We start from the raw sequence: 9,996 nt of genomic DNA, 5'->3' as shown, positions 1-9,996 counted from the left end.
AAGGAAACATTGCTAGCCTGAAGAAGCCAGACGTAAAGAAACTGTATTAAAGCTTAACAACAGGAAGGTGTCAGCAACTTAAAGAAGGTCAAAGATTTTCAACAAGCAATACAGATAAGGCAGAGCACAGAGAACCCTTCCACACAGCCAATCCCTAGAAGGAATAACAAAGTCCAAAGCAAAGTCTTCTCAGGATTTTCCACAATCATTCCGAGGCCCTGTGAGTGATAAAACTCCTCTGCTCTCCTTATTACAATTGCTCTTTGGTTAAAGTCTCTCAGAGGTCAAAGCAACGATCCTAAAACCTGCACTGTTCCTAACTGATCACATCTCAGGGCTTACTGTTTTTATCTGGGAGATGGAAAAGTTGAAGCAGACAGACTTATTCTGGTTCCTCCCAGACACAGAATTCCATGATGTTGAATACGTTGCTTGTGAATTTTAAAATGAATTTGGGAAGAATTTCCAAATGGCCAGAAGACTCATGGGGATGTGGATTTATATAGAATGGAGGTCATAGTGAACTTGAGTCAAGAATGAGTCTTAGTCACACATACTGGTGCACTGTTAATCCTAGCACTGTGGGAGCTTGAGGCAAGTAGGACTGCAAGTTCTAGACCAGTCTGGGCAATATCGACAGTGCCTTAAAATTAAAAACATTTTAAAAAGGCTTGGGTGAGGCGGTTTAGTATGAAGGCACTGGGTTCAATCCCTTGTAAGGGGTATGTGTGGAGGAAGGGGATTTCTTTTTTTAATAAAAGTTAATATAAGATCATTATAGAATTCTTTGTTGGATGATACCTGTATAAAATACTTCAAACCAGCTAGGCCATGTCTTCTCAAACTGACTGTTCCTGACATTTATTCCCCAAAATTATTTTTTAAAAAAGATCAAAAGCTGGGCAAAGGACATATCTCTCTACAAAAATCAGCAGTAATTGAGTAGCTCAGATTTTTAAAAATCATTTTCTTATAAACCTTTGTATTCTTTGCCAGGATTGGTGGTGCATGCCTATAATCCCAGCACTCTGCAGGCCGAGGCGGGAGGATTATCATGAGTTCAAGACCAGCTTGGGCTATATAGTGAGTTCAAGGCCTGCCTGAATGACATAGTGAGACTCTGTCACACAAAAAATAAATTTAAAAAATAATACTAAAATAAAAATAAATACCTCTTTTTAGTCTTCAAAGAATGTAATCAAATACATACAAAAGAGCTTGGAGATCAATCCTGTTATTTTAAAAGATGTATTAATATTTCATAATGACATTTCCTTAATTTAAACATAAAAAGTAGAAATAACAAATGGAGAAAATAATTACAATGTTTAAAAAAAGAAACTGAACCTTCCAGATTGTAGATTCTCAATATTGTTTTTCTTCAAACTTAACAGACCCTTTAAGATTGCTCCTTCATCAGTAGACCTTTTCTGAACTTCTAAATTGTGAAAGGAAACTTACTAAGCACAGAGTATAAGTATATTGAAGAAGCCTTGTCCTTAAGGGTCTCACTATTTGCTGAACAGTAGAAGACAAATTTAATACCATAGGTACCCGGGTCCAAGAAATATGGCCAAGAAATATATCATAATTAGATAAACCTGGGATAGAAGAAAATTTAACTTCACTCTGGAAGTATTGTGACTTGAGGGTATGACGATTTAGCTCAGTGATGCCGCTGCCTACCTCTCAACCTCAAGGTCCTGCATTTAATCCCCAGCACCAAAAAAAAAAAAAAAAAAGTGACCCGAAAAGCTTAAAGAACTATAAATATAAACATTAATTTTCCAAATATAATGACACATTTATGGTCCAACTTCACAGCAGAATCAAATACTGCAGCCAAGGGCTGGGGATTTAGCTCAGTGGTTCGGTGGCCTGCTTTGGAAGCGCAAGGACCCGAGTTCAATACCCGGTACCAAAAAGGAAATCTGGAAATGATCTAAACCAATCCTTCCATCCTACATTTAGAAAATTGAGGTTCCAAGAACAAAAGAACTTACTCAAGAATTCATAATTTGTTAACTGGCACAATCAGATCTTTCTTCACATCATTATATGGGTTGATACAAAATCATAGTATGTATTTCCTATGTTCCACAAACATTGTGAAAGATGATGTTTTGTTTCTTTGCACAGATACTTTTATGAGATGCCCCTTTGGAAGTTCCAAGGTGTTTGTTCACTTAACATTTTTAGGGATAACTGCTAACCATCTACAAAAAGCCAACAACAGCTTTTCTCCTATTTGACCAAGACTATATGTTTAAGAAAATAGCAGTTTAGAGCACCTGTCAACTATAGCCTTAGATCAAAGAACAACTTCCCATGGGGACAGTGCAGACACCACTACTGGTTGCAAAAATCCCAGGAAGGACCATTAATAACATAGTCTTAGAAACAGGATGTCAGTATAGATTAGTTACATCACATGAGTCAGATGATCCAGGCCCCCTTGTGTCAAAATCATAGATAAGATGTTTGGAGGTTAGAGGACATGATTCTCTTGGTTCAGTTATACAATAAAGTTCCCCAAATGTTGGAGCCATCGCATAACTACAATTCAGCTCTGGAAAATGAGGCATTCCTGTAGTGGAAACACAGGCTTTGGGAGACAAACAACCTAGGTAGAGCCTATTCTGTGTTCTGCTACAAAACTGCTATGACTTTCAGCCATGTCAGTCAACCTTGGGTATCAGACTTTTCTCCTTACTATAGACTATGGTGACAAATCTGGCCATTTGGGAGGTTATTTCACCAAACTTTCACATCTATCTAGAAAGGGATGGGGGCGGTGTTTAGAAGCGTCCCCTTCCCCTACCTGCCAGCCACAGCTAAGCAGGGGCTGTGAGACCATTGCCTGTCTACTCGGAACCGAGCTCTGTGGGCTTTAGGGCAGGCCCTCTCCTCTCCGAACTGAAAACCCGAGTCCAGCAACCCCTCCTGCGACAGGAAATAGGGAAACCACGGGGAAGAGGGACGAAGCGGACTCTTCTGGAAAGAAAGAGTGTCCACGAGAATGCTTTCAGGGTTTTGGGGTGCTGAGCCCTGCGTTCCCACCCTGGAAGGGTCCGCTCGATTCGCACTTCCGAGTCAGGATTTCAAGATCAGGGGAGGTAGGCTTATTTCTCCGGTGGCAACTGTTTTCACAAAACACACCGGACGAACGGCAAAGAGCGCCCTACCAAGGGCCAAGCCACAGCACAGAAACCAAGCATTATTTTTAAATCAAATATTTGTCTGGGAAGGACCAAAGCCGGTCAAGCAGAAAGGAAAAGCGAGCCTCGCCCCTAAGCCCTCGTGGAGTCGCGGGCGGGGCGGGGCGGGGCGCGGAGAAGACGAGGGAACTATATTTTCCGCGGAGGGTAACACATCATTGGTTGCACACGTCCAAAACGCGTTATGTAGCCGGTTGCTTAGTTGGCTCTGCAAAGGCTTCTTTCCTCGTTCGGTTTGACAAGGAAGCTCTGATAGGCCAGAGCGGACCTGCAGTGGTTGGCCGGAAAGAGTCGAGCCGCCTGATTGGTTGCGCCGCACCTGCAATGCGTCAAACCGCGGCGAGCGTGGAGGGATCCGCGTCAGTGGTTGTGGCTGGCAGGGTTGCCCGCGGCCTTTCGGAGGGAGCGGCTGCGCCTAGAGTCGCCATCTTTACTAGTGGCAGCGGGACGGCGGGAGACCTTGGGGGTGGGGGACTTTTAGTCCTTGCGACAGAAGTTTTATTTGCGGCTTCTTTTTCTTTTCCGGTCGGTTATTTGTTCTCAGGTCTCAGGGAAGCGGTTGGAGGGTTTAGAAAGCGAGGACTTGCGGCGCCGTGTTCTGGGAAGGGCCACCACCGAGGAAGGACGGGTCTGACGAGGGTTCTAGCCACCGTTCTAATAAAACCGCTTGGTTTTCGTTCTCTCTTTGTGCATGGGGTGAGAGTGAGGGTGAGATTTGATTCCGTTCCCAGAAGCAGAAATGAAATTTGCCGTTTGGACATATTGCTCGAGCAAGGGCCGTTCTGGAGAGCTCTCCAGAATGCGTCATGATTCTTGCTCACGCTGTGCGCGGTCCTGCCTGAACGTCCTGCCTGAACGGAAAGCTTTTTGTTTTTTTGAAACTTAATCAAACAGCCGTGCTGGAAACGATTTCTGGACTCTGGAGGCAGTGGCCTGCAGGGACAAAACTGAGCTTGCCTGACAGACGTACTATGGGATGTTGGCAGGAAATTATCATATCGGCTTATTTATTTCCCTTTTCAAGGCAAATTTATGTTGGTGTGGGCATCCGGTTTTCATTCGTCTCTGATGTCCTCCCATGCAAGAAAGCAAAATAAAACCCCGTTTCTCTTAATTACTAAATGCAGTACTTGTTCAGGACTCACTTTCCTTTGCTCAGATGTGGGTGAAAGACCTAAAGATAATGTTCCCTGGATAAGTTAGAGACTGGGGACATGGGAAAGGTCGTGGTTGTCTTGATTTAGCTTGTGATGATGTGTTTGTTGTTTTTTTTTAAGCTGCGTAGGTGCAAATTCCGTGGATTATGGATATCCAAAGGTGAAATTTGGAACTGCCTTGTGTAGGTGTTGCCATGGTTACAGGGGAGCAGCAGTCAGTGAATTGTGGGGCCAATAAACCTGGCAAGGCCAGGCTTCTCCAGGCGTAGTAAGCCTTAGTAGTGAATGACTGCCCTGGTTTTTGTATCCAGGCTTTCTCGTTTCCCAGCCAGCTCGGGCTTTCTAGGTTGATCAATACAGGCACACATGAGTGTGTCCATTTCTGTGAATTGAGTAATACACTCATTACCAGGTGTAGACTTTCCGATGCATCTAGCAGTATAGTGTTTGTACCATTTGCCATACATTTTGATTTGCAAGTTATTGCTGCTCTTACCAAATCTTACCAGTCTTGGAATATTTAATTATTGGCTTGTATGCTTTTTTTTCTTTTTAAATATAGGTAAACCATCCCTTTACCTTAGGGCGTCTCTTACCTAAGACAATGTTATTATTTAACAATATAATGTCAGAGCGCTGAGTTCATGGGACATTGCTGAAGAAAGAAATTTGCAGTTTTGCATAATCTCCATATAGCAACAACCACACCCGCCTCTAGAACACGCAGTACAGTATTTTCGTGTTTGGCATCTGCAGTGCCAGGAGTCTGCCACTTGCTTGCTGTGAGATGGAGGAGAGGAGAATCAAATCTGTCTCAAAGTTCTGAAGATTGCATGATGCACAAATGTATCAGCATGTAAATTGTAGAATTATCAACGTCTCTCTCTCTCTCTCTCTCTCTCTCTCTCTCTCTCTCTCTCTATATATATATATATATATATGTTATGCAGTCACTAGTGCATTGAGTACCCATATTATTTGACCTTGTGAGAAGATGATTTTTCCTTCAAGATTTTCTACCTTGTGGGAAGAATAGATAAACACACTCAGATCCAAAATAAACCTTTAATAGCATTGTTTTTTTCTTAATGTAAATAGTATATGCCTATTAGCACATAGTGCCAGATTTTAGGGGCTCTTAAGGTGACTGGCTCATAACAGTTTGTTCTGGACGTTCCTGGTTTTAGGATTGAATGTGCCCTACAAAGCCCCTCTGTCTCAGGTACACCAGGACAATTGATCACATCTGAACTATTTTCAGTGCTGAAGGAGAATGAATAGAATGGAAAATGAGGGCTTATTATGTGGAGATGATTTGGGTTCCTTATAGCCGGAGGCTGCTATGCACAAGAAAATGGAAGTCTTCCTGTAAGCATCAACAGACAACTGAAGCTCAACACAGCCAACGTCATACTTATAACATTATCTGTATAATTATTGTTGCAGTACTGGGATTGAAACTTCGGCCTTGCACATGATAAGCAAATACTTTGCTACTGAGCTACATCCCCCATGTTTCCCCTACTCCCTTTTTGTTTTGTTTTTCTCTTTGCTTTTTTTGAAACAGGGTCTTACTATGTAGTTCAGGCTAGCCTTGAACTCACTATGTAGTCTAGCTTGGCCTTGAACTCGAGGTGATCCTCCTACCTCAGCCTCCTGAGTGCTGGGATTATAGGCCTGTGCCACCATGCCTGGGCCCCTATCCCCTTTTGATTTTATATTGACGCAGTCTTGCTGAATTGCTCAGACTGGCCTGAACTTCCAATCCTCCTGCCTCAGCCTCCTGAGTAGCTGGGATTATAGGTGTGTCACCATCCTCACCTGACTTTACCCATTTTTACTACTTTTCTGTATCAGTCTCCACACATGGTTTTGGTTTTTAATATCTTAAAATTTTTCTTATACTATTTGTTTCTGGTAAAGGTTTTACTGAGTTTTTAGTCACTGTAGAATGCAAAACCTCCTCTTTATGCCATGAGTTATTTTGCCAGTCCCATAAAACCTAATACAATGACTTACTACCTGTAATCATCACTGATGGCAAGCTACTTTTCCCTTTGAGATCAGTGAAAGTAAAGATTCTCTCTTTTTCTGTCCAAATCTTGGACTCCCTGAATTCTGCCCACAAACACCCTTGCTCCCTGTCCACTGCCCCATTGCAGTCCTCTTTCCACTTTGTTTCCTTTTACATATTTTTCACCTTTACATTCTCACTACAGCATAGTCCAATACATCATTGCTGTTTTCCTTCCTATTACAAAAGCCTTCACTGGTCTTTGTTTTAGTCTGTCCCTGCTGCTGTAACAACTACCACAGACTAGGTAATTTGCAAACATAAATTTATTTCTCACAGTTTTGGTGGCTGGAAAGTCCAAGATAAACGCACCAGTAGATGTGGTGTCTGGTGAAGGCTCACTCCCTGCTTCCAAGGTTGTGTCCACACGTGGCAGGAGGTAGGAGGGCAGAAGAGGAAGGATGCTGTCTCCTTACATGGCAGAGGAGATGAAAGAGCCACGCAGCTCTCTGAAACCTCTTTCATGAGGGCATCAATCCCCTTCATGTCGTCATAGCCCTCATGAGTAATCACTTCCCAAAAGGCCCCATATCTTTGGGGTCTAAGTTCCATCAAGAATTTTGGAAGCATGTATACATTCAAATCATAGTAGCTTCCCAATTCTAGTTCAATTTCATATGCCCAGCCAATGGAGTGATTTTTGTGAAACGCATAAGAAGCCCTGGTTCAGTCCCTAGCGCTGCAGGTAAATGAATGAATAAACCACGACTGAGTATAATATTTCCCTTCTCAAAAACCTCAGTAGTTTCTCATAGTTTTAAAGATTAAATCCAGATTCCTTTAGGAATTCTTTCAGGGCCTTACAGAGTCTGGTCTTTTCAGTTCAAATAACCTACTGTCCTTTGCATTTTCTGAATTTCAGCATTATGAATTTTTCTTAAATTTTTGTGCTTTCCTCCCTCCATCCTTTGTTCATGTTGCTTGCTTGGTCCGGATTATTGGTCGTAGTCTTCTGCCCAGCCCAAAGTTCTAGCTTGTCCTTAAAAGGTTCACTTCAACTGCAGAGTCAGCTAAAATAAATTCTTCCCTGGGATCTCTTAGGACTTTATTTCACTCTTTTATGTTACCACATCCTACTTTTATTGCAGGTATTTGATTACTCATCCAATAAATAGGGTCAGATGCTCACTGTGACTGTGAACCTGGATTTAGGGCCACGGAGATGCAAAACAAAACAACTTGGACCTTGGTTATGAGAGGTCTTACAGTTTAGGTTGGAGGATGATGTGAACCTATGTAAACGTTTTTCAAGGTAGGAGCAAATGACAATATTTCCAGAGTCCCGAGAGGGAATTCACTCTGCTGGAGGGCTCAGAGAAAGCTTTGTGGAGGAGGTGGCACCCAAGCTGGCTCGGAGGATCAGCACCCTATAAGGATGTACCCAGGGGAGGCATTCCACATGGAGGGAGCACTGGAAACGCAGGCACAGAGGCTGAAAAGAACAGAGCGTGTCAGGGAAGGGGGAAAAGTTTACTATTAGGAGCATCATGAGAGCAGGCTGGGGTCAGGTTTGTCAAAGCTGACGCATGAAGGGCCACACTTTCCATACAACACCTGGACTTCACTGAAAATTTTTGAGAAGAAGCTGACAAAATCAAAGATGACAAGTATAATGTGGTAACAAAGTACAAGATGAACTTTAAAGACAACTGTAGACAGACTAATGAAGGTAGTAACAGTGGGGATGATGGCAAATATTTAGTGAGCACTTAAAATTTTGCCCTGCAGTATCTTTACTTGCAATATCTTTCTTACTGCTCGCTACTATCCTGTTTACTCCTTTTCAGAAGTGGGAAAATTCAGGCTTGGGATAAGTAACATGTTTAGATTCATCCAGCTGAAAGGAAGCTGTTTTAGTGTATGATGTAGTAGTTGGTCCGTGAGCTAGCTATAATCTGAAGATGTTAGCAGTGGAATTAGAGAAGGTTTAAGAAATGATTCTGTAAGCATGATAGTGCTTTTATACTCTGTGTTTGAGGTGAAGAGTAAAACAGCAACAAATAGCATCACAGTTAGACTAAATTCCTGGACCTTTTTGTCCAATATCGGTCTCACCATGAATTTCCTAGACACTTTACTGGGTGTAAAGAACAGTGGGCTGGTTAGTGTCTCCTGGGACTTCTCCGAAACCTTACAAGAGAGAGTGAGTGGCAACAACCATGTCCTAGAGATTTACCTTTACGCTTCCAAATATTCCTGTTGGGGACATTTCCTGAATATGTTAACTGGAAAGTTTTAAAACATTTGCTTCTGGATGAAAGATCTTTTGGGGCTAGTACCTGTTGAAAAGTGTGTAATGGTTTCAGGGCACTGGAGAGGTGATTTTCCTATCCTCTGTCACTGGAAATTTTCACATTATACATGGAGAGATTAAAATCCTGTACGTTTGTGTCAGAAAATCCTTCAAGCCCAGGAAGGCCTTTCACCCAGAGGCTGTTACCTTCAAAAATTATCATATAATCGCTTCTCGGCCTTTTGGCTAAGATCAAGTGTAAAAATTATCATATAGCTGGTCATGGTGGCACACATCTATAATCCCAGCATTGGCAGGCTGAGGCAGGAGGATCACACAGTGGAACCCAACCTAGGCAGCTTAGTGACTTAGCAAGATGCCATCTCAAAAAAAAAAAAAAAAAATGCTGGGATGTAGCTCAGTACAAAAGCCTTTGGTTCAATTCCCTGGTACTGCACCCGCCAAGTGAGAATATACATTTTATAGTAATTGACTGGGGCTGGGTATTTAGCTCAGTGATGCCACAGCCTGTCTTTTAAGTGCAAGGTCCCAAGTTAGATCCCCGTACCAAAAAAAAATTTTTAAATGCCACTACCAATTATAGTAATTGACCACCACCTGAATCAGTGTCTTGCATGTAGTAATCTTGATTTGTCATTTTGCTCTTTCCTTTCTTTCTTGCTCAACATTTATCTCTAATGATAGAACTAAAAAATTTAATTGTGCTCTAGAAAAAGGGCACTCATTCAGAATCATTACCAGTATTTATCAAATTCATTCCATGTTTCAGGTCCCTTGGAGTGTGTCATTTACTTTCTCCTTAGGTCATTGTTCTTACAAATTTTAAGGACCTTTAAGAATATGATAGAAGCCTTAGAAACTTAGAAAAACATATATACTTTAAAATAATTCTGTGGTCCATGTAATAAAGCCTAGAATTTTTTACTCCATTGAAAACAAAACAAAAAAAATTGTGAAAAATCCAAACCGCCTCTCCAGTGTGACATGTGCCCTTGCTATGTCCTACTTGCCTGCATGATTATTATTATTATTATTTTTTTGGTACCAGGAATCGAACTCGGGACCTTGTGCTTGCAAGGCAGGCAGCGAAACCACTGAGCTAAATCCCTAGCCCTTGCCTGCATTCTTGATATGATTCTCCCCTCCCCTGAGTATATGAATGTATAGTTCCTGAAGCAAGAATAAGGTAATTCCGTTACATAATACTAGAGCAATTATCAAAATCAGGCTATGGGGGCTGGGGATTTAGCTCAGTGGTGCTGCACCTGCATTGCAAGTGCAAAGCTCTGAGTT

Source organism: Fukomys damarensis, unplaced genomic scaffold (assembly GCF_012274545.1).
Source record: "Fukomys damarensis isolate Sample0158 unplaced genomic scaffold, DMR_v1.0_HiC HiC_scaffold_21, whole genome shotgun sequence".
In the NCBI taxonomy this organism is placed as follows: Eukaryota; Metazoa; Chordata; class Mammalia; order Rodentia; family Bathyergidae; genus Fukomys; species Fukomys damarensis.
This window is presented reverse-complemented; position numbering follows the sequence as displayed.